A 25,647-nucleotide genomic window follows, 5' to 3' on the forward strand; every position below is an offset into this window, starting at 1 on the left:
AAACCAAACCTTAACCTTGATCTTAACCCTAACCATGATATAAGCCCTAACCATTATCATAACCTTGACCTTAAAACCTAACCCTAATTATAACTGTAACCCTAACCCTAACAATGATGTAAACCTTAGCCTTGACCATAATAGTAACCTTAACCCTAACCCTAACCATAAACTTAACCCTAACACTAAATCCCAACCCTATCCCTAACCCTAACCCTAACCATAATTCTAAACCTAAATCAAACCCTAACCTTGATATGAACCCTAATTGCAGCCCTAACAATGATGTAAACCTTAATTCTAACCATAATACTAACCTTAACCCTAACTCTATCTATAACCATAATATTGAGCAATGAATAATATTTTATACTACCATTAAATAAAGTCTAATATAAATCTTACATTTAGTATATACTTTAATCTTGCAACACATATATATTTATTAAAAATAGTCTAAATGGATATATAAAATTCCATATATCTCCACATAATAATAGAATAATATTATAATATAATTCAAAAGAAAGAAAGATACTATATAATTATATATTGCATTTATTTTATGTTTTCCATGTCGCCCCGCACGACCGCCACTATCATATATATCTTCAATTTTAATCTATATAAAATATGCCAAGAGATATCCTTCTCGAGGTGCCTATTTTTAATCAATTTTGAACCCTAAATTGAAATAGGCACCTTGAGAAGGATATCTCTCGGCGTATTTTATATAGATTAAAATTGAAGATATATATGCTAGTTATTCTTAATTCTTCCTATTAATTAGTATCCCTATTCTTTTGTTACCTTGTCATTCGTACTTTATAACAAGAGTGAGTCACCTTGCAAAATTTTTAGTTGAGTCCTTGTCTTGTTAAAAATTTGTTGGTTCAATCCCTAATCTGCCTGTAAATAATTTATGAATCCTTAGCATTAAGTTTCAATGGTCTGTTGAACCTCATGAACCTCATGAACCCCTTGAACCATCTTGAACAGAGTTCATAGTCTTCATTTAGGTACCGCAGGTTCTAAGTTGTGTCTAAGACATTTTCGGGCTAAAGTTCACTTAAGTGTTTTGCAGCAACCCTATTTCACGGTCGTAAGTGATATTTCATATACTCTTTCTCCAGACTGTGAACCATTTGAACCTAGTTCAAACAGTTTAGTGATGTTCAAACTATTCGATGAAGTTCAAGGTTCAAGCTCTGCAGGTCTAATTTTATGACAGTCATATAGACCCACACACAGTAGAACATATCTTTTTACTCAGGCATTATTTTTGAAATCGCTCTAGTCAGAATGGAGAAAACTATATTTTGACCAAGATATAAAAATTTGAGAAAGATCCAACAGTGCAAACAAAAGTTATAAGACCCACACTGAGATAGATTTTGACTGTCACAAATATTTTCAGTCCACCCAGCATAATGAATATTTTTATTTTGAGTTAAAATATTCAAGTGCCACCTATCCAAATATTATTATAAACTTTAGAGAATTATATTTATAATGTTTATAAATATTTTATTTTATAAAAAAAGAGTAATGGGGAAAGTGAAAAGCATAAGTGAAAAGGTTTTTCAAGATTCAATTATAAAACTAAATAATGATCTCATGTAGCTATTTATGCCGAAAGAATTGAGGGAGGTAGGATTCTTCTTCTTTTTCTTTTCTTCCAGCAGCCTATGGGGGAGGGAGAGTGTATTTTTATTTGTAAGGGAGGAGTTGAAGCTTTTCTAAGCAATGCTTTGTACAAAAAATATCAATCTTTGAGTTGATTTCTAGACATGAATAGAATGCATATGATATCTTCAATCCTTGTGTTGCTGATATTCTTCTCATGGTTGTAGCTGGACTTTGAGATTTTGCAGTTGTTTATTAATGTCTTTTTTGTTATAATTAGTTGTGTATGTGGATTTATTACAAGTCTGTGTGCTTGAAAGTAAGCCATATTGGAGCAACGACTTTCTCTGTTAGTTTTTAGTCCAAATGCTATCCATAAGTGCAGAAAATTAAACTTTGATTTAATGGTCTTCATTTATATCTGTTTTGTAAGTCTTTGACATTCATTTTCATGGCTATGGATGAATGTTATTTTCCTTTATTGCTTTCTAGTTAAAAGAATATCAACAATTTAATTCCTTGTAAATCTTCTAAGAGGGAGTTGTACCTCTCAATTCAGAGGAAGATTATCACTTCAATGATAATCTATCCAACTGTTAGTACTTTTTGTCCTTCATTCTAGGCATTTTGATTTTATTTGTATAAGTTATCTTCGAAGGACAAATCTATTCACTAACAGATTTTTGGTGACACTGCTGGGGATTCAGAATCAAAAAGAAGTGCATTTTTTTTCCTCAGATTTTTAGATTTATCTCTATGCAGGAGATTGGCGACTCTATATATAAACATCATGCTCAAGGCAAGAGCAATGAGAAAAGGGAAAAGACCAGATCCTTCGATCTTGGAAATTGTTGCAATAGATGATAAAGTACTACATGACTTCTTGGAGCATTACAAAGAAATTATTTCTCATGTTGTTAGAAATAATATAAGTGTGGAAGATGATCATGCGTCCACTCTTCTATGGAGAAGCCTCTGCATCAAATTTCACCAATTGAAAGAACTGAAAGAAAAGACATGGTTGTTGCATGAATATGAAAAAAGGGTATCCCAGTTGAAAGAAGAATTAAAATTTGATGATGATGAGGCTCTAGTCATCTCATTTTCATCTCACTCCTACACTTACCTTGTCATGAATGAGCGAGAAGTTCAGAAAGAAACAGTTTAGTCTCATGCAAGTCAGACAATGGTAAGTGAGAATAATCAAGAAAACATTGGAGAACCTGCGAACTTGAATGAAATAGGTTTTTTGAGGTCTTTCTCTTACTTGGAAATAGAAACTTTCAGTTGTAATAGTATGGAAAGTTATCTTGTTCCAAAAAGTAAAAAGGATGAAAATTTTCAGATTTACATGCAACCAGAGTATGAAGCTTTCAATCTTATACATGAAGTTGATGAAAATGATTCTTTATGTTTAAAAGTTTGTGATGAGTCCTTTGTAGAATAATTTCATTTTGACAGTAAGGCAATATTATGTCTTCCTAATGAAGATTGTGTTAATAATAAGGTGGAATCATGTCTTGGTAAAGATGTTTCTCATTCTGAAAATCTGATTGAAAAAGAAAATTCAGATTTGAAACAAAATAATGGTCAAACTGATGAAGTGTTGCAGTCCCAAGAACTATTGACCGGTTTGGATAGTACTTCTTTTTTTGAAAAAGAGATCATAGAGGAGTTCTTATCATCCATTGAAGAATGGGATTTCAAGGAGAAGGATTCAACTATTAATTCATTTCATGCATTAAGTTTGGATAGGAAATTTGCAGATTTAATTTCAATAAAAGATGTTGAAGTTGTTTCAGCTAAGTTGGATCCCATGCATGATGAAGTGTCTCTCTATTCTGAGATTAGTTCAAATGCTAAAAATTATTTTAAGAATGATGGTCTTAATAGTGGTGATTGTAAGAATGATGCAGCCTTTTCCCTAGGAATTTCTGAGCATTACTTTTTTCAGCCAGAAATAGAACATTATTTGAGAAGTACTGTGCAAATGTTTCCACAAAATTCAGAAGTTCACGATGAAACATGGTTTTTTGGGCATGAATGTGTATTCAAAAATTTCCTTCATATTGTTAGTTTGGTGTTCAACATTGAAGAAGTTACCAGAAGAGCACGGTTTTGGGTCGCTTCATTTGAACACAAGCCATTTTTCAGAAAAGGCTCCTTCTCCCAACCGGTGGATGGTTTTGTGTAAGAAGTTCTTGGCTCCAATTCTCATGGTGGGATTTTCCTATCTGTATATTTTTGTAAATAATATTTTTGGTGTGATCTAGGTGTAGCTTATCTTAATTTTTAGCCTTTGTTTAGTGTGTGTTTTTGGCTTGTTAGTTTTTCCTTGTTGCCTCCACCCTTTGCAAGAAGCTCCATGTGCTTTATTTTTCTTGACTCTGTTGCCCAATGGTTAGGCACTGATCTTTTCCATAGATATTCTAGATTCTCCTAGTCCTTTAAAGTCTCAATCCCTAGTCAGAGCCAATGTTACCTTGTCATTTGTACCTTATAACAAGAGTGAGTCGCCTTGCAAAATTTTCAGTTGAGTCCTTGTCTTGTTAAAAATTTGTTGGTTCAATCCCTAATTTGCCTATAAATCATTTCTAAATCCTTAGCTTTAAGTTTCAATGATCTGTTGAACCTCATGAACCCCTTGAACCATCTTGAACAAAGTTCATAGTGTTCATTTAGGTACTACAGGTTCTAAGTTGTGTCTAAGACATTTTCGAGCTAACGTTCACTTAAGTGTTTTGCAGCAACTCTATTTCACAGTCGCAAGTGATATTTCATATACTATTTCTCCAAACTATGAACCATTTGAACCTAGTTCAAATAGTTTAGTGATATTCAAACTATTCGATGAAGTTCAAGGTTCAAGCTCTGCAGATCTGATTTTATGACAGTCATATAGATCCGCACACAGTAGAACATATCTTTTTACTCAGGCATTATTTTTGAAATCACTCCAGTCAGAATGGAGAAAACTAGGTTTCGACCAAGATATCAAAAATTGAGAAAGGTCCAACAGTGCAAACAAAAGTTATGGGCCCCGCACCGAGATAGATTTTGACTGTCACAAATATTTTCAGTCCACCCAACATAATAAATATTTTTATTTTGAGTTAAAATATTCAAGTGCCACCTATCCAAATATTATTATAAACTTTAGAGAATTATATTTATAATATTTATAAATATTTTATGTTATAAAAAAAGAGTAATGGGGAAAGTGAAAAGCGTAAGTGAAAAGGTTTTTCAAGATTCGGTTATAAAACTGAATAATGATCTCATGTAGCTATTTATGGTGAAAGAATTGAGGGAGGCAGGGTTCTTCTTCTTTTTCTTTTCTTCTAGCAGCCTATGGGGGAGGGAGAGTAGATTTTTATTTGTAAGGGAGGAGTTGAAGCTTTTCTAAGCAATGCTTTGTACAAAAAATATCAATCTTTGAGCTGATTTGCAGACATGAATTGAATGCAGATGATATCTTCAATCTTTGTGTTACTGATATTCTTCTCATGGTTGTAGCTAAACTTTGAGCCTTTGTAGTTGTTTATTAATGTCTTTTCTGTTATAATCAATTGTGTATGTGGATTTATTACAAGTCTATGTGCTTGAAAGTAAGCCATATTGGAGCAACGACTTTCTCTGTTAGTTTTTAGTCCAAATGCTATCCATAAGTGCAGAAAATTAAACTTTGATTTAATGGTCTTCATTTATATCTATTTTGTAAGTCTTTGGCATTCATTTTCATGGATATGGATGAATGTTATTTTCCTTTATTGCTTTCTGGTTAAAAGCATATCAGCAATTTAATTCCTTGTAAATCTACTAAGAGGGAGTTGTACCTCTCAATTCAGAGGAAGATTACTACTTCAATGATATTCTATCCAACTATTAGTACTTTTTGTCCTTCATTCTGGGCATTTTGATTTTATTTGTATAAGTTATCTTTGAAGGACAAATCTGTTCACTAACATCTTCTAATCGCCTATTAATTAAATTAAGATTTAATTAATATACCCTTCTTCTATCTAAGCCATTTAATTAAATTTACATTTAATTAAAATCCCCCTTCTAGCCCATTTAATTAAATTTACATTTAATTAAATCCCTCCACTTGAAAAATCCTACAAATACAAGTTGCAACCACAATTGAAATAAATTAATTTTATTTTAATTAAACTCTATTTTCCCTACCCACTTGCAAAATCCTACATCTCCCTCTTGCCTCCTAAACCACCTTTCTAAATTCTTCTAGAACCCGTCTAATCCTAATCAATTAGCCTAAACCCTTCAATCATTCCTTTTCCCTAAATTTGAGGATGTGACTTCTCAAATTTGGAGGAAAGTCTTCCAAAAGCAATAAAACCTTTATGTCTTCAACAAGCTAACTTGTTGAGTTCCCCCAAATTTGGAAGGACTCTTACAAATTTGTCCCCAAAATCTTCCAAACCATTAATGGTTAACTCACCCTTTTGGCATGGTTAGAGACTTTTTGCCTAACTCAACCTTCATCTAACCTAGGGGTCTTATTAGGCACTCATGGCTTTACCCTTGGTTATCTCCTTAACCCTTGCACAAGAGTTTACCCCTTGGGTAAAAGTTTTATCCCATGGGTAATCTTAACCTAACCTTAACCCTTACCTCCTAAGGTAACCATGAGGTCTTCTCAAGCATTTAATGCTTCTTACATCTCCTCTCAAGTAGTCTTATGTTGACAATTGTCACCATTTCATTGGTGAGAATTGTAAACATGGATTGATAACTTTCAATCCTGGCCCTTGATAGGATCATCCAATCTTGACCATTCATTGTCATGTTTTTCCTATAAATAGATCCCTCATTTCCTCATTATAACCATCCAAGTCTTTAGCATCACACTTATACTCATTTTTATCAAGCATTTAGTCTCTCTTTGAAATAGAAATAATCTAATAAACATTTTAGAAGCATTTCTTTTCATCATAATAATCACATTAAGCTAGTATATCATGTTAGGATAGTTATTTACTAATCTTTTCATCTTATCATCATATACATACTAGTTTAACTCATATTTGTTAAAATCATGCATAATTAGGATTGCATTCATGTTAGATTGATCAAAACATCCCTCATTCTTATGATTGTCATCCCTAAGTCACTTTGCTCAGTGATCTGAGAGAAAAGGTATTGGCTTAAGGGGTCTTGTGAGATAGAGAACAATGGAACATCCCTTGGGAAGTTGAGCTATTCCACATAGCTCCATAACTTGTACCAAGAGTCCCATTGGTGTGTGAACTAGTCATGATTTCGTAATTCTCATTTCATTGCACCGCTTTTCACGCATACAGTACTCACCTTAAGTTTTCTTCAAGTAAAGATTAAGTTTGTTTCTTTTAGTTTATTAATGCAAGAACTTAAACTTAGATTTCAAATAAGCTTAGTCTCAGTTTAGGACCTTTCATATAGCTATGTGATGTCGGATTAACAATTCTCTTACTACTTTATGGTCTATAAATGAAATTTAAAATTTTTATTATAAGAACTTGTTTCCAATATGATCTCACTTTTTATCAATAGTGGTAATTGAAATATGTTAGCTTTAACATGCACTCTATCCACAATTAAACTCAAAATCCTTTACAATGCTTCTCCTTTCACAATATTAGAGTACAACATGGCTGCATCTTTTTATCTAAACTCAAGTTAACAATAATAATATTCAATAAATAGACTCAAGTCGACCTTTGATTCTAAAATTTTACCAAGAATCATAACTATAAAATGTTAAGTCAAATGAGAAAGCATTGCTCTTAACACAAAATATTAGATCTTACATATCTTTCTTTAAATAGAATATAGAGTCTTTAACAATCTACTTTTCTATTACACAATAAAAACTCACTACCAAAAACATCATGTAATATTTGAACTGCTATCTAAAAACTATAATCCTTACTAGGAGTTTAGGAATAAGAAATAACATCAAAAGATATTGCTAGTCCATTACATAATGACACTCTTTAATCAAACAAATTGATAGATCCCTTAAATTGCCATCTCAAATAATCATACAAAACAATTTAAAAAAAACACAAATAAAATTAAGGCTTTCTCTCCTCCCATCCTTAATGGCATCATGAGACTTCATAAGTCCTAGCCATACCCCTGAGCAAGAAAGACACATTTCTCACGAGGAAAATATATGGTGATAGCTTGACAACATATCACATTGACTCATGATACAACAAAACACTCTAGTGTCCTCTTTCTAATATATCATTTTTGTAACATGAATAAATAAGACATTCAACTCTAACAAAACTTAAGCTTAGAAAAGGGAAAGAAAACTATCTCTCCACAAGCTCTACATGTTGATCTTCATCTTCCGGTGCAAGATCATCTTGATTTTCTCATACTCCATCTAAAACATGAGACATGAAAATGAAACCCAAAAAGATGTCATTGTTACACATATGGATGTCATCCTTGTCATTGATGTAAAACCTTTGTAAATCTCTTAAATTGCCTTGGCTATTATTAGTGATACAGATTTTGGATAGGATCAATTGATGTGTACATTATGGTTAGGATGTTTTCTCTCTTGATATTATGATTTACAAGTTCATAATTAAGTTGATGAGAAGATATGAAATGATGTGTCAGTATGTTTCTGGAGGTTTGGTGCTTTTCACCTAGTCCAAAAGTACTTATGTTGATTTCTCTAGAGAAACTTATTGCAGACTAGAATTAGTATTTGTACCGGATATGTCTCGGGAGATAATGAGTTGCTATTTTGATGTCACAAATATCAAGATTCCCTTGGGTGGATCATTTTATTTGTTTTTGGTCTGGAATAAGCAATGCATCATGCAAAACAAGTTTTTGTACTAGTTTATACTTTTTGGTTCAAGCGGTTGGGTGTTAAATATTTTTGATATTAGTTGGAAGGAGTGTTCACTTGGTACATACTTATTCGACCAACCTAGTGGTGGTTGTTTTCGGATCCAATTGGTATTTATTGGTTGTGATAGATATGGATATTGTAGACACATAAAATTAATCCTGAATCACATAATTAATTTCATTCATCATGTTAGCTCGTTATTGTTCATAAATTAATTAAATCACATTTAATTAATTACCCCCTTCCATCCACATAATTAATTTATTAATATATTTCATTTGCACTTGTTTATACATTGATATGTCTATACTAATTTCTTTTCTTTCATTTTATTACAAACATTAAAATTAAAGATTCTAAATTTAGATTTTTTCTGACAAGCTGTCTGTTTATGTGGTTGAATGCATAGAGCATGCTAATCTTGTTCTTGAGAAAGGTTGTTTTGAATTGGTACTAGAGCCTTTGAGGTACTTGTAGTCGTAGGGTTCAAGCCACGGGGGCTTCACTAGCTAGGCAATATTATATCACATGCATTCATATTGGGGGGTTTAATATCCCAACAATGAGGTGCAATATATTTCCTATCAGTAAGAATAGGGGTTTTTTTAATTGCGGTTATGAAAAATATAATATTTGATGAAAATAGGGGGCTTTTAATTTGGGCTTTGTATTGGGAGGGGGTGAAAAAAAAGAAGATTAGGGCAATATTTTTTGAAAATAGGGAGATTCTTTATTATGCCATGAATGCACGTGCTATAAGCCAGACTCATTAAGTGAAGCCCCCATGGTTCAAGCTATTCAAGGGCCTGGCATTACTCCATTGGTTTTGCCCTTGAAAGTTAGGTCTTTGCTAATAATAGCTTTGATTTTGTAGTTGGTAGGTCTTGCTAGCTTGCGAAAACTGTTTCTTAACTAAGACCAAATCGTTTCCAAATCCCTACAACTGTTGTTATAAAGGGTTGATTATTTTCTACATTGAGGCCTCAAGAGAGGCCTACAACAAGGTCTGTAGCAAGGTCTATAGCTCCTTAATTTATAAAGATAATGGAGAAGGTGCAGGTGTGAGAAATTGGCTTGTAGATGCTATTGGTATAGATGCCAAAGTAGGCTGTTGTGCACGAGCCTCTCAAAGAAAGGGCATTGAAGGTCTAGGAGCTAACTTCCCTACCTGTATTAAATAATTTTCTGCCTTTATGACAATGTCATAAGCCCCTAGTAAATTATCTCCTCCCATTGACTATATCATAGTGACAATGTCACAATCAAAAGCCCTGAGGAAATATAAGAATGCATCTTTGGAAGATGGCTTGACCAACGTTGGGATCCTATCCTAGGTCTTATGGAACCTATAGCTTAAATCCCCCATGAACTCATGTGGTGCTCTTTTAATGGTTGATAGTTGTTCCGTAAGTGACAAAATGTTACTCTTATCTTCAAAGTGTTTGCACAGCTTCTACCCTAACTCATCCCAATTGTGGATGGAGTTAGGAGATAGTCCTCTATACCATTGAAGGTCTTTTCCCTTGAATAAGGAGGCAAGAAGCCTCACTACAACATTGTTTGCAATGATATATAATACAATGCAGATGCTTGACACATTTTGGATGTGTTCCTCTAGGGAGGTAGATGTCTCTCTAGTAGTAAATGGTAAAGCCTTTAGGGATGCTACTAGGGTATCATTCCTTTGGGCTAAAGCCAAAGGGTTGCCGCCATTAAAGGTGACCAAGGTGTGAGCTCTAGGGACTTCCATCTAAAATAATGGTCTATTGATGTGAATAGCATGGCCTTTAGATTGAGAAGGTCTAATAATAGGAGGGATAGAATGAGACCTTAGGGGTGTGGATGCTCATACTTGAGTTCCCCTTGTAGGTGACAAAGAAATTCTACCCCTTCTTCTAGAATTAGAACTTGAAAGTTTAGAATATTGAAAATTATCTCTAGAAGATGCTCTGGTTTGAATTCTTGGTATGAAAATGGTAGTTGGTCATCACCAAGAGTCTGAATTTGTCCTCAGAGTTGCCAAGTGCTTGATTTGACTACCTCCAAAGGCAAGAATGCTAAGAGAAGCATTGAATCCTCAGCATGAAAGTTTGAAATGTATCCCACCAAACATGCCAAAAATTGTGTTATGGTTGGTGGCTTTAAATGAAATTTTATGGTCGATGAATCTTCCTTGAATGCTCATAAACCTATTCCAGCAGACATGCCAAAAACTGTTGTCACAAAAGTTCACCCACTTGATGAACAACCTTGATCATCAACCTTGTGAAACATGGAAACAATCTCCCAAGAGTGGGACTTGTAGAAGTGAGGTTGAGTCTCTAGATAAGGTTGGCTTCCCATCAATCTGAGTGCAATTTTTAGACCAACCCAACACAAATGAATCCTAATCTACTGATTTCACAAGGAAAAGGGAGAAAGAAGAGAATGTTGAAAGAGGGGAAAAAGGCTTGCACCAAGACTGAAACTGATCTTCCTTGCCTGTAGTTTCACAAGACATCAATGAAAATCAACCATTAATATGCACAATTTCCTATCCTAGTTAGTTTCTTAAAGCATGAGTGAAGGTCAAAATTCTTGTGAAAATCAAAAAGAGTTTCACTTATCTCACAAATGAAGTTCAAAGAGGAGTTAACACAACCACATATACTTATTAAATAAACAAGAATGGATTTAGATAAAGAGGTAAAAGATACTACACAAGTTATCCAAATTGAAAGTAAGATAGATAACTTTATTCATGTAGAGGCAAGGCAATTTACAATTGCAGAAATCATAGACTACAAAAAGAGAAAAAGGGAGAAGATCCTGAGAAAGATTACAAAAATGTATTTATAGTTGATGCATAACTCAAAATGAACTAAGGCTTGAAACCCTAACCCTACCTAGGGTTAGGTTACAAAACTATCAGAGCATGAGGATCAGATCAGAAAATGATCTGATGGTGTGCATTGCAATCTAAAGTAATTCCTTCCCCACCTGGGAAGAAACAAAATCCCTGCTAATCAGGGAGAAAACTCTACGTGAGATGGGTCTGAGTACAACTACAGAGCCTCAAAGGTCTTCTAAACACATTGAATAAGCATGGCTGACATCCAAAATTCATCTATAGAGGTCACGTCTTGAGTGATGCTAAAAGAATCCGGTGGTTGGGTGTAAAACGGATTAGATTTGGGGCACCGACTGAGCCAAAAGATTGTCTTGACCATTGGATCAACAACCACCACTCTGCAAAGGTTTAAATGCTAATGGCTCCCACAAATTTGAATTTTAGTTGTTGATCTAAGATATTTGTGCCAAGATGGATGTGCAAGATCTCTCCACAAAATCCCCCACTAGACCCAACAAAAGTTTAAGTCATGGTCATCTGATCAAATTCCAAGTGAAAATGGGTGGTCGAGATCATGCCACGCATCAGGATGGGAAAGTGGACCCCGCAAGTACAAGTGAGCATTAAAAAATAAGTTAGGTCAGTAGACACACGAGCATTCAACACTAAGGCTGACAAGAAAATGTCCTCAGTTGAGTCCCAAGAAGATCCACCATGAGAGCCACGCCAGACCATATTTCCACCTAGGAGAAATTGACACTCAGTTAGGCACAAAAGTTCACTCCACTGAGGCCTGAGTAAAATCTTAAGACCTCCATGTCACCTCGGCCCCATCGCATCCATGTCGGCACCAACAAAGAGGGCTCAAGGAGTTCGCCACTTAGCCAGGGAAAGAAACTTTCCACATCAAGGCTCGAGCAACTACCACGTCAGCAAAAACCCATCCATTGGGGCATACATAAAAGAAACTCGACACTCAATGGGAGAGGGAATCTCACCCTACTGAGCCTTGAGTAGTTTCCATGTTAGCACCACCCACTAGATGGTAGGAACTAACACAAACAAGAGGAACTCGATACTCAGCGGGAGACAAAAGCTCACCCTGCTAAGCCCCGAGTAGCTGACACGCCAGCACCACCCACTAACCGGTAGGAACTAACAAAGAGACCGACCCATTGATGACAAGGGACCCTCCAGTAGATCACCTTAAGTGATTTTGATTGGATGGGAAGGTCAACTCAAAATTAGAAAAAAGGAGCTTGTCGAGTGAATAACACACATTGCAAACACAAGATGGCGAATAATACAATATGCTATTCACACGAGATGCCTATATAATTGTTGGCATGGGTCATTAACCCTCGTGTTATTGACCTCCACATAATCTTTGTGTTATGCACACTAAATAAGCTAACTTTGCAATGGTTGGCATAAAAAATGACAACAGTTCCTTCCATTGGAAAATCCACATATTATATTTCATTTATTGATGATTTTAGTAGAAGGATGTGGGTATATTTTTTAAAGAGTAAATCTGAAGTTTTCAATCAATTTAAAAAATTTAAAGCAATGGTTGAGTTGAAAAAAGAAAAGAAAATTAAATGTTTAAGGACTAATAATGGCGGTGAATTTCGCTCTAATGATTTTGATAGATTTTGTAAAGACTGTGACATTAATAGAAAGAAGAAAACTTTGTATTCTCCACAACAGAATGGAGTTGTAAAAAAATGAATAGGACACTAATAGAGAAGGTTAGGAGTATGTTGAGTGGTGCTAATCTAGAATAAAATCTTTGGGCTGAAGCTATTGTCACTTCTTGCTACCTAATTAATAGGTCTCCTACATCATCTCTTGTTGATAAAACGCCTATGGAAGCATGGTTGGGTCACAAGACTTCATTGAGACATCTTATAGTTTTTGGTTGTACGGCATATGTACATGTGCCAAAGGAGAAAAGAACAAAGTTGGAGAACAAGGTTCTAAAATGTATCTTCATCGGTTATAGTTATGGTGTTAAAGGATACAAGCTTTAGGAAATTGTTGCAAAAAAGGTAATTCATAGTAGAAGTGTTGTTTTTAGAGAAATTAAGTCTCCTTTTGTTACATTGCAGTCAAATCAGACTAAACATGAAGATATGATTCAATTCCATTCTACTCCTAAAAGAGATTAATTGAGACCACTTGATAGGCAAGCAACGAAGGAGAACTCATCTAGCTCTGTATTCAAAAGAGGAGGAAGAACCACTAATTCAGCTTGTTTGAATGTCTACAAAACATAGACAACCACTTGAAAGGTATTTACCTGAAGATTGGAGATGTATTTTTTCTTTGAATACTAATATGGATGAACCTAGATTTGTAGAAGAGGCATTAGGTATGAATGATGCAAAATCTTGGAAGATTGCTATGGAAGAAGAAATGGTATCTTTGGAAAAGAATAAAACATGGGATCTTGTACCATTTCCTAAAGGACAAAAACTTGTTGGTTGTAAATGGGTGTTCAGGAAAAATATTGGTTCAGATGGAGGCATTGAGAAGTATAAAGCAAGGTTGGTTTCAAAAGGCTACTCTTAGGTTGAGGATGTTGATTATGGTGAGATATTTTTTCTTGTTGTAAAAATGACATCCATTAGATTTTTTCTTTCTATTGATGTTGCTTATGATTTAGAGGTTGATAAAATGGATGTGAAAACTACTTTCTTTCATGGTGTTTTATAGGATAATATTTATATGACATAGCTAGAGCATTATGCGGTAAAAGGTAAAAGTAATTTGGTCTGTAAATTGAATAAATCTTTGTATGGCCTCAAATAGAGTCCTAGGATGTGGTACCAAAAATTTGATACATATGTGTTGAGTTTGGGATTTGAATGTTCTAAAAAATATCAGTGTGTATATTATAAATATGATGACAATCATTTCCTGTACATTGCATTATATGTTGATGATATATTATTTATTAGTAAAGGGAAAGGTATCATTTCAGAACTAAAGTCTTAGCTTGCTGCTAAATTTGAAATGAAAGATCTTGGTGCAGTGAAACACATTCTTAGGATGGAAATTAGAAGAGATAGAGTGAACAAAAAGCTATGGATAGGCCAAAGTAAGTATGTGAATTCAGTTTTACGGAGGTTCAACATGCAGGATTGTAGACCATTGTGTGTTCCCTTTACAATTGGGAAAAAATTATTTGTTTCAGATTGTCCTACATCTCCATTAGAGATATAAGACATGAGAAAAGTGTCTTACTAGACTATAGTTGGAAGTTTAATGTATGTTATGGTCTATACTATACCAAACATTTCCCAAGCAGTGGGAGTTCTTTCCAGATATATGTCTAATATTGGTAGAGTTCATTGGGATGGAGTCAAAAGAGTCTTTAGATATTTGAAGGGCGCCTTAGAGTATTCTTTGTGTTATCATGGTAATTTGGTTGAAGAAGTGATTTCCCTTGATATTCATGGTTATGTGGATTCAGATTAGGTAGGTGATATTGATAGCAGAAGATCCACATGTGCTTATGTGTTTACTTTATTTGGTGGTGCAATTATTTGGATGAGTAAGCGATAGGTTGTGGTTGCTTTATCTAATATGGAATAAAAGTATATGGAAATTGATCATGGTTCTAAAGAATCCATTTGTCTTAAGAGACTGTTTTCAGATATTGGAATAAAACAAGGTGTAGTGACAGTTTATTGTGTTAGTCAGAGTGTGATATGCCTAGCTAAGAACCCGACATTTCATGCCTTGACCAAACACATTGATGTTTAGTATCATTTCATCAAATATCTAGTCGAAGATGACAGGGTGAAGCTAGTTAAGGTAGAAACTTTGATTAATGTTGTATATTCTTTAACTAAGGTCGTGAGCATAGAGAAATTTAGATAATGTTTAGAGTCTATGAGCCTCATGGCCCCTAGCAATTAATTTATTGTGTTGATACTCCCTTTTCTCTTGCAAGGTGTTCGACGGGTGGGAGAATGTTGGAAAAATGTTGTCTCAACCTTGCATTTACATGAGGTTACTATTTATAATAACTTTTCATTTGAGCATGAAATGGTGAAAAATTTTGCGTAAAGCTTCAAATTGGCTAGGTAAGCATGCCAGTAAATTTTGTTGCAAGATTATAACTAGTTTTGAAGATATTAAAGTTTCCATTTTTGAATGTGTATGTAGAAAATTGTGAATGTAAACTATTGAAAAGATAAACTAAGCAATTAATGGACACACATTTCAACCACACTCAAGACTAGGACGTTAAGAAGAAAGAAAAACTAGATAAACAACATAAAACTAATTAAAGTGCAAACTCGACTTTTTGTGCTTCGATTTGATTGTCCCTTGATTTGATGTAAGCTTGTTATATGGTAGATACTTAATTGTGCTCTATGATACTAAATGCAAAATGTATTAGGCTAATATGGGATGCAAAATAATATGCTAAATGGATGTGATTATGCAAATGAGTGAGTAAACATTTCTGCACTATGAGGATATGAAAATGAAAGTGGATGGATAATAAAGGAAAATGGGGGGTTTAAATAGGCTTGAATGGTAGATGGAGAGGCATGATAAGGAGACACTTGTCCCTAAGAAGGGCATGTGTTATGGATGAGAATGACATTTGTCCCTAAGAAGGACATGTGTCATTGAAAGGAATGACATGTGTCCCTATGAACATATGTCCATTTGGGAGTAAGATACCCAAAATGGAAGGTTCTATTCCAAAAGAGATTACAAAACAATAATATTCCCATGTTGTAGGATATTTGGGATATTTTAGGGAATTTTAGATATTTTGGGAATGTGCACACATATGGTGAGGGCAAGGGATAAGGTTGACTAAAACCTTTGGTTAATTAGATGGGTTAGGCTATAGGAAGGGTTAGATGTGGGTTAAAGTTAAGAGACATGTGGGGGAATTGAATTAATTAATTAATTAATTAATTCAATGAGAGAATTTGAGAAAAAAAAGTCAACATGAATTAAAAAATCAAATTGCAAATTTTGACATATTTAATAGAAGAAGGGTCAAATTCAATTAATTAATTGATTTTGATTACCAATTAATTAATTAAAAATGGACTATATCATAATTAATAAGATTAATTATCTAGAAAGAAATATTACCGATTGATTAAATAGTACACAATTAGTTAATTAAAGGTGCTCAGATAACGAAATTCAATTAATTAAATTAATCAAATTTAGTTGTCTACAGAAGGGTGCGATAAAAACTTTATATTTAATTTTGAGGACTTTAGAGGCTCCTAAATATTGTTAAAGGTGGGCATAACCAGCATAGCGGGTTACGAGGTAATAGATAAATTCGTGAGCTTTCTGATGCTTAAAATGGTTCATCAATTGGACACCCGATTCACAAGTTATGGCCTTCAGAAGTTTGGACTCCTGAAACAGGAAATATAAAAATGCATCAGACATATAAATGAGCTATAAAAAGGAGGTACATGTTTTGATGTGTATTTTTACATGTCATAGGGTATCTAGATTGGAGATAAGGTTGTCTCGACTTTACTGGGTGGTTTTAGCCCATGGTTTTGTAAATATCGTTTGACAGTTTCTTGTATTGTATCTCTTATATATGAGGTGCGTGAGATAGAAGTTGTGTGTAAGAGTCTTAGCCCACTATTTAGTTACCTCTAAATCTCTGATTATTGGTACCCCCATGAAGAGCTTTCTCTACAAGTATATTGTAATAAGTTATTGATTTCTGAATAATATCTTGGGTGGCTTTTGGAGTGTGGTTTTTTTCTCCCAAAAGGGTTTTCCCACGTAAATCACTATGTTTTGGTATGAATGTTATTCATGTTTATTTATATTAAGTTTATGTATCTTTAAGTTTATGTATCTTTTGTAATTGTAATTTCAAAAATTGCATACCCCTTTGTAGTTTGACCTACAACTTTTGTAACCACTTTGGTATCCATTCCCCTAGAACTTGAGTAGGCTCACTTCAAACCTTGCATCAACCTTTTCCCTCTCAGGATGCTCGTGATCCTCCTTTCTAGCAGTTCCCTCGTGGCATCAGTCTTTTTAGTTGTGTGTCTCCCTTATCTCCTACAGTTGTCGAGCATGATTCATTTGGACACTAGCGCATCACACGGATGTTCACACACCACACATTCATCCCACAAAATTTCAATGTTTGAATGTCAGTTCTGAGTGCGCCCTTCCACTTGTCACTTGCGCATGTCAGTGGAAACGACCCAAAATATTTCAAATAGCTCGCAAGCCCTCTTTTCCCTCTTCTTCTCTCATTTTAAATTCATATTTTCTCTCCTTTTCAAGCTCTCTAGTTCCTCCATACAATCTCTCTAGTTCTCTTGGCTCTCACAACTTTCTCTTGCTCTCTCTTTCTCTTGCTACAATAGTCTCTAGTTTTCTATAGCACTCTCAAGTTCTCATAGTATTTATTTTGCAACAATCTTGGCTTTCTCAAGCCTCTTCAGTAATATCTATCTATTTATCCTATCTTTAAGTTTCTTGGGATTTATCACATGCCTCTTCTATCATTTATTATTTATCTTATCTTGCATTTGTCTTTTATTCTATCAATCTATCTAGTTTTCTATGGAGGTGGAAACACCAAAATAGGGATTTGACTGAGGCAAGTCCCCAAGCAAACCCAAACATTTTTCCTTTCTGGCTTGTGTGCAGGTTGCATTAGAGAAGATTCATATCGTGGACTAGTTGTGAGATTATCTTCTTCCTTTCCTTTGTGGATTTAATTATATTTATATAATTGTTTTACCTTCTTTTATTTACATTTATCACATTTAAAATTAATCTAGAATATATATCTACTATATTGTGCCCTTTTGTATGAACTCTGCATTATGTCCATACATGACACTAGCATGTCACGCTTTTGTCGATAATCTGCGCAAGTGTCCTTGTGCAGAGAGCTATTAGAGGATGTATAGGGACATACATCTTGAGTGGAAAGGTCGATTAGTGAATCTTTGAGAGGCTGGTATCTGCCCATCGAAGAGGTTCATTTTTACCCCTCTACATTTTGGTGAACCCAATGTGAACACTTCTTCTATAATATTTTTAGAGCATTCTTTATCATTCATTTTGTCATTCAATGACCCCCTAATAAAAAAAATAAAAAAATAAAAAAGGACAATTCTAAATCTTTCCCCTTCTTCCAAAATAAAATAAAATTTGGGGCACTACCTCAAACCCCATTTTAATGGTTGGTAGGCCTTCAGTCGAGAAATTTATCCATTCTTTCTTTAGTTTAATTTAATTAATTTCAAAATGTATATGTTATCTTCTTTTATTAACTTAGTTGATAGCTTTATTGAAAGTTTTAATGATGTTCCTTTGCATGCTTGTGATGGTGACTTAGCTCTGCCTATGTCACTCTATGCCTTTGATCCCTCTCGTAATATATCTTCTATTTCAAAAGATATTTTGTTACAAGAGGATGAAATAATTGACATCTTTCTTAATGTTACTCTACCATCTCTTCATTTTAGTGTAGTCTCTTCTAGAGATGATGCATTAGTGATTGATGAGTCTCAACTCATATATGATCTTCCAAAGGTCAATGATGAGCGAATTCCTTCATCTAAATCTTCTACATATCATAATGAGTCTATGAATGTCATTATGTCTTTTCCACCCCTAAAAGGCATAAGAGACCAGTCATTCATGTGATTTCACCTAGTCCTTCTCCAAAGATGGTAAAATCTATTCATGGGGTTCCTTTTAAAAATGACTCACCAGATCTTTTTGTGAGATATACACAGTCTAAGGATCCTTCTTATAGAATGGTACCCGATACTTATAACACTCATAGAAATGAGAATTTTTTTGATCAATCAAATACCCCTATACCATCTTCTCAACCAAATCTTCTTCAAGTACATCTTTCTATGGCTAAGTGACCTAGTGATTATGATCTTATTAAGCAACTTCGTGTTACTCCCGTTTAGATCTCACTAAGGGATTTGTTTCAGACTGCTCTGATTTATCAAGGTATGCTTCAGGATTCTCTACAAAAGATCTTATTGCCTTCTTCTGCTAGGCCAACATATGTAAATGCGTTGATGGGTCATATTCATGTAGACTCGTCGAATATTACATTCTATCCCCATGAACTTCTGCCCTTGGAAGTGAGGAAATTGGTTGATCCATTAATGATAATCATTCATGTTAATGAGATTGGAATTAGATAAACTCCTGTTTATATAGGTTGCACACTTAATGTATGCAGTGTGGATTTATTACCAAAGATTAAGGTTGATCTGGATTCCCTAACAACATCTTCTTTGTTTATTCATGGTTTTGATAATAGTGGAAAAAGTGCTTTGGGAACGGTTATCTTGCCTTTAAAGGTTGGGCCTATCACTATTCCAACTCTGGTGTATGTAATGCCATATACTCTATCTTATAATATCCTCTTGGGTAGACCATGGCTTCATGCTTTGGGACCTATCTCTTCTACACTTCACAGTTCAGTGAAGTTTGTGGCAAATAATCAAGTGATAACAATGAAGGTCGACCCTGATGTTGTGCACTTATGTCAAGTAGCAGCACTGGGTAAGATTTTAGTTATGCCTTCATTGCAAAATTATTTTCCAGCATTGTCCTCAATAGTGCCGACTTATTCCTCTATCATGTCCCCTAAAGAGGAAAGTCAAAAGGGTGAAGAAGTCCCGAAGAAGGAATTACTTGAGAAACAAGATTTTCCCAAAGTAGATCCTCCTAAGGCAGATCTCCTGAAATAACAAAGCTCCGAGTCTACTCCTGATAAGACATCTTCTATTGATCTATCTTATTCATCTAAATTGAATGCATGTTTAGGTGATGGTTGGGGTTCCCTGGATTTCATTGATTTTTTTGGCAAATACAAGGTCGACCCTATCCACCTTAAACTTCCAAAAACATCTTTCACACCTAGTGCCAAAGATGATTATTCTTTTGTATCTTAGGATCATGTGAACACCATTGGCTACACCATTAAAGGTGATCCTCCCCCTTTGGAGGAGTTGCAATTACGTTATGGTCCAGGATTTAATATCGCTTCTAAGTATGGATATAAAAGAAATGGTCTTGGAAGCTTGAGTCGAGGTGTAAGATGCCTTTGGGGCTGAAATCATGCTCATTTACAATGGGTTTAGGTTACAAGCCTAATCCATCTTCATCTCATCCTCCATCATTTGTTATCTTTGTATCTTCCTCTTGTGAGTAGTCAAACTCTTCTTCCCAAGAGAAAGGGTTACTTTGTGCACCTCATCCTTTATCTGATTAGGAGCTTATCTTGTTGTGGGTTCTTAAAACTCACTTGATTACTCTTCCTCCTCCTACACATAATAATTTTCCTAAGAATCGTTCTTTCTATGGATATTGTTGCATGCTCAAATTCATCATTGCTAAATAGGAAATAAGGAAAATTATGAATTCCTTTTCTATCTAAGCAATTCAAACATAAATTAATGAAATAATGCAATTAAGAAATAGGAATGTAAAGTATTAATCAAAACTCCCTATTTCGTGATCACATATGGCTTCCATTGCTCTTCTCTTCTTTGTGGTATGATGGCTCTCAAATATTACACTAGCAACTTGCAAGTGACACAAAGATTCAAAGTTCATGATTGTTGAAAATGGAGATTGAATGCTCAATTCATAGATAATTGGAGAAGATTGATTGAAAGGTGGAACAGATTGATCAAGAGGTGGAACTCAAGTGAGCTCACATGTTGATTGATAGTTGAACTGCTGATTTAGAGGTGAAAATAGAATAGATTAATTGAGTTAACTGACTAAAAGAGGAAAAAAGAATGATTGGAGGAAATAAAGAGGATGACAAAGAAAGCTTTATTTAGAAAATCTAACTAAAAGATGGAAATAGAGATTGGAGAGACAATTGAATTAATTAATTTAGCATGTGCTTGCACTTCAACTTAGATTTTCAATTTAATCTTTGCATGAGATTTTAATTCAAATAATTGAATTTATTTTAAATTCAATTTAGCATTTGAATATATTTAGAACTTGACTTTGATTTTCAATTTGATTTTTGAAATCATACACGTATTTGAATTTGATGAAATTAGAAGAATATGAAATTAAATGAAATTAGAATTTGGGGATTTGGAAACTGGAGAATTAATTAGTTAATTAAATAATTTAAAGAAACTATTTAATTATTTAGAAATTGAATTTAATTAAATAATAAAGATTATTTGAATTAAAGGATTAAATTATAATTAATTAAATAATTAATATTTAATTAATATTTAGAAAAGGGTTAAAATGATTAATTGATTAGAGATAGAGATTGAAAATAGAATTTATTTAAATAATAAATATTTAATTAACATTAGAAAATGGTTAAAATGATTAAATGATGAAATAATTAGAAATAGAATAATTAGTAAGATGATGAGGAAATATGAAATTAGAAGAATAAGATTAAATGACTTAATTAAATAATTAAAGAATTATTTAACTAATTAGATGAATAATTAGTACATGATCAATGAGACATTTTTAGGTGTCTACATTTGCCCCTCTTTGAGACAATGTCAGAATGACTTTGTTTCAAAGAAAACGGAAAAGTCTGCCCTAGTCTATCTTGGTAGTGTTGTATTGTGTAAATATGCCCCCTCGAAAAAGGTGGTCGAAAAAATTCAAAAATTGAGACCATGCTTTCGATATCAGCATAATAAGCAATTGTGTGAAGTTTCATGCGATTTTGAGATTGTTTGAGTAGGCTACAAGGTGTTTGAAGTTGGCGGGGACCCCAGGCATCGAGGTGTCAAAAAACCTTAATTTTGAGCTATAAATAGGAGATTTAGGTTTTCATTTGTTCATTTGGTATTTGGTAAATTCTTTGTTTTCTTTGCAAATCTTGTGCTTTCTTGTGAGTATTTGATCATCGTGGCTAGCTACGGAGCTTGATTGCACCTATCTGACCAAGTACGTTCATATCAGAGACCTTCTGGGACTGGCGACATGGTATTTTTCTAATTTTTTCTTGATTTTTGCTTGTTTTTTGTTATTTTCAAAAAAAATTCTAGTGTTCAATTTTTCCCTTCTGTCACGCAATAGCCTATTCGTCTTTATGCATTCATCATTAATGTCACGCATTAGTCCTAATTATTACGCATTCACCCTTAACATTACGCATTAGTGTTTATTGTTATGCATTCGTTAGTTTTTTTACGCAATAGTGTTTATTGTTACACATATGCTCATATCATTACACATTAGTGATAAATGTTATGCATAAGCCATAATTGTACCGCATTCGCAATAAATGTTACGTATTCATTGTATGTGATGTTTTTTGTCATGCGTCTGCAAATTTTTTACTTTCTCATGATCCGATATCTAATATTTTTTTATTTTTCTCTTTGCAGGAGAACATTGGTGTACTATACTGCCGATAGAGAAGACCCAGTGGACTTGATCTTCATGTCGATTTACTCAATGGGGAGATTGAGCATATCTAACAGATTGGTTTGTACTATGTGTTACACTTGCTAGAGGTTATGGCCAATAGGGCCATGATTACTGCTTTGATAGAGCGGTGGCATTCTGAGACTTGTTCATTCCATCTTCCTACTGGTGAGGCATCCATTACCGTAGAGGATGCATGGCGTATACAACGTATTTTGATTCATGACGAGAGCGTTATTTATGACCATGACGATGGCATTGCTGGGTTGTGTGCATTGTTCAAGTGTGAGATTCGGGACTTATAGATCAGCGGCCAATATGATATTCCTTGGGCTCGTCTAGATTATGACGACATGACTATTGTATTATGGAGTATTGTTGGTAGTTTGTCGATACCTGATAGATGAGGTCATGGATTTCCAGTCGGATGGGGTAAAGTACTCCATGATATGATTGTTCATCGACGAGTATATGCTTGGGGTCCCTGTCTTCTAGCCATGTCGTACTATCAGATGCATGGGATTGTATACCTTGATTACCGTTCTATTAGTTGTGGTGTGACACTACTCCAGACTTAGGCATGGGAGCATATTTCCATTTTGAGACATGTTACTCATGTTGATTTGTAGCTTGGTGAGCCTTATGCATTTAGTTACATAGCAAGTATCAGACATAGGGGTTCAAGTAACACCTTGTATTGGAGGCATCAGTTTGACATTCTTCAGCATTTTATTTGGAGACCTTACTTAGATTGCCCCGATTGGGCAGATGACGTAATACACTTGCCTTTTTGTCGACAATAGAGGTATCTGATAAGTAGGACTTTTGAGATGCAGCAGATTATAGAGATGTATCTCCCAGGTCACGTACTGAGATAGTTTGGGGAGGTACAGGTGACACCAGTGGTTACTACTTATTTTGCTTGTGTATCTCGTGAGCTATCTGATTGGGGGGTGTGCATACAAGCACATGTTGCTTCTGCTGAGTTTGATGCTCTCCAATTGTTACTTTGGGGTTGGGGTAGAGGTGCAGCGGATCCTACTATTCCTATTACAACACAACAGATTCATCATCCTAGGTCAAGACTGAGGCTAGAGTACGAGGAGAGAGATGGTGGAGGAGAGGAGGGTGGAGGAGCTTAGGGAGGAGGAGAGGATGAAGGATTAGATGAGGGAGGTGGAGGCGAGGATGTAGACATTGGTGGAGACATCAAGTCTATCAGCAGCGGGGATAGTGATGATTCTTCAGAGTCATCTAGCAGCGAGGATAGTGGTAATGATGATGACATGCCAAATTTGGAGGATGTACCTATTGTAAAGAGTGGGGGAGGATAGGTGGGTGCTAGGGATGATGACGATCAACAGATTCTCAGAGCATGGATTCAGAGTCTGGATGAGGAGGTCACTAGATGAGATGTCGAGTGAGAGGCCTACCATGTAGACTATGGTTCTTTAGAGGCTGAGAGGGATCATCTCTAGAGGGAGAGAGATGAGGCAGTCAGGAGAGCCTAGATCACTCTGGATGCATATGATCAACTATTCAGACCAGTGATAGAGGCACGTAGCCAGACAGATAAGTATTTTGTTGCTGCACAGGAAGGTATTTATTATTGACAGGCTTATGAGAGAGCTATTCCTGAGGGTCAGAGATAGCCTAGTTTTAGTACCTTCATGGGGAGGAGATCGAGTCGATCTACTTCTCGATAGACTAGCAGTGGAGGAGTCATGGGTTCACCTCGACATCTTGGGATAGGACCTAGTGGACAAGATCCACCTGCTGATAGAGGCAATGTTGGTTGAGACACTTTTGATCATGTTATCAGAGCCTTCGGGCCTGTTTATTGTATTCATACACATTATCATTTTTGAGTTATATATATACGATAAGCAGTTTTTTGGCGACGATCTATTTATGCTTTGTTTTCCATGTATGCTTATATGATGCTTATGAGTAATGTGATGTATATCTATTTGATTTTATATGATTCAAGAATGCAATGGTTACTATAAACACCTAAAATTGTCTTGTCTAATTAAATAAATATTTTTATTTATTTAATTATTTTAGCCTAATTCTTTTATTAAATAAATCTTTATTTATTTAATTAATTCATTTATCCTCTTCTAGCCTTATTTCTCATTTAAATAAATACTTTTATTTATTTAAATTATCCTTTTCCTAAATTAAATAAATACTCTTATTTATTTAATTGATCCCACTTCTTCTATTAATTAAATAAATCTTTATTTATTTAATTAATTAATTATCTTTTTCTACCTATGACACATGTCATTCATCTCTTAATTCCTACACTACCTACCCTCTTATTATTTTCTTATTTCTATTACCTACCCTCTAATCCTAGCCAACCATCTATCTTTTACACCTCTCAATCTTATCCCTCCATTTCCTACAGTGTATTCTATATAAGGAGATGCTTCCTTCATTATCAACCCTATTCAATCAGCTAATCGATCCTTCAAGCATTCTAGCATTCAAACTTTCATATGTGATCAAGCCTACTTGCAACCACATTTCTGTTCTTTGTTGAGCTCTTGTGCACACATAAAATCTGAGAGCAAATATATCAAGCAAGATCAATTGAGATAGGAAGAATGGAGATCCAAACCCTATTGGACATGTGATGTTATAATCTTTGTGATTTTGTTGATTTGCATTGTCTTAGGTAATCTTCATATGTTATGGTGGATCTTTGTTGTTGTTAGGCTAGGGTTTTATGGTTGAATCTATTTTAGTCTTTCAATATTGTTGTTTCAATTTTTACCATAAATAGTTACTACATGTATGTATCAATAATATTTTATGAATGCGATGAGATCTATTTGTATGCATGAATAATGTTTATGAATGC

This window comes from Cryptomeria japonica, chromosome 4 (assembly GCF_030272615.1).
Source record: "Cryptomeria japonica chromosome 4, Sugi_1.0, whole genome shotgun sequence".
Classification (NCBI taxonomy): Eukaryota; Viridiplantae; Streptophyta; class Pinopsida; order Cupressales; family Cupressaceae; genus Cryptomeria; species Cryptomeria japonica.